The 1,258-nt window shown below is 40.8% G+C and overlaps 1 non-coding gene across 1 annotated transcript; it reads left to right on the plus strand.

Moving 5' to 3' along the window:
- Positions 1–939: 939 nt before the first annotated feature.
- Positions 940–1,046, plus strand: LOC141675952 (small nucleolar RNA R71). The gene has a single exon (XR_012556574.1). It is a non-coding gene; the product is annotated as a small nucleolar RNA R71 (small nucleolar RNA).
- Positions 1,047–1,258: the final 212 nt, after the last annotated feature.

The following is a 1,258-nucleotide window of genomic DNA, read 5'->3' on the forward strand; positions in this document are numbered from 1 at the left end:
GATTCAAAAGGCATATCCATCTTCCTCTTCCAGGGAGAAGCATTAAGATATTGCAACTGCTCATCACCTTCATCATCTTCACTATCTGAATTCCCCAATAAGGCTTTTTCTAAGGCATCAGATCTTAGCAATTGATCAAGTTCTGTAGTAACCACCGAATCAACAAACTCCACCTTTAAGCACTCCCCATTTTCCGTAGGGAATTTCATGGCATTGAACACATTAAAAGTTACATCCTGGTCCAACACTCGCATGGTGAGCTCACCCTTATGCACATCTATCAAGGTTTGGCTAGTAGCCAAGAAAGGTCTTCCCAATATTATGGGAATCTTCTTATCCTCCTCGAAATCAAGAATAACAAAATTAGCAGGAAAGATGAGTTTATCCACCTTGACCAATACATCCTCCACAATTCCTCGTGGATATGTAATAGAACGGTCGGCCAACTGCAAGGTCATATAAGTCGGCTTTGGATCAGGTAAGTTCAACTTCTTGAAGATTGACAAAGGCATCAGATTGATGCTGGCTCCCCAGTCATATAAGCATTTGTCAAATGACATTTTTCCAATGGTGCAAGGAATAGTGAAGCTTGAAGGATCTTTAAGCTTCAGAGGCAACTTCTGTTGTAGCACAACACTGCATTCCTCCGTGAGAGCAACGGTCTCTAAGTCATCAAGCTTCACTTTTCGAGAAAGTATACCTTTCATAAACCTTTCATACCTAGGCATCTGTTCAAGAGCTTCAATGAAAGGTATGTTGATATGAAGTTTCTTGAACACCTCCAGAATTCCTGCTACCTTGCCCTGAGATAGTCTCTGAGTTTCATAAGCTTCATCATAGCTTTTAGGCCACAAGGCTCCTCATGATGCTGCATCAAGCATGGGTCTAGAAGTAGCACCCAATCCATTATAGAAGCAGTTAATGATCATCCATTCAGGCATCCCATGGTGAGGATACTTTCTAAGCATCTCTTTGTAATGATTCCAAGCCTCACATAAAGATTCTCCATATTGTTGAGCAAATTGAGTAAGTGTGTATTTGATTGCAGCAGTCTTCGCTGTAGGGAAGAATTTAGTTAAGAACTTTTGAGCAAGATCCTGCCATTTGGTAATAGACCCTAGTGGTAGAGAATGTAACTAGCACTTCACTTTATCCCGCAGAGAGAATGGGAAAAGCCTCAACTTAATAGCATCTTCAGAAACTCAATTGAACTTGAAAGTATCACAGATATCGATGAAATCTCTGATGTGCATGTTGG

The sequence above is a fragment of the Apium graveolens genome, chromosome 7 (genome assembly GCF_009905375.1).
Source record: "Apium graveolens cultivar Ventura chromosome 7, ASM990537v1, whole genome shotgun sequence".
Lineage (NCBI taxonomy): Eukaryota > Viridiplantae > Streptophyta > Magnoliopsida > Apiales > Apiaceae > Apium > Apium graveolens.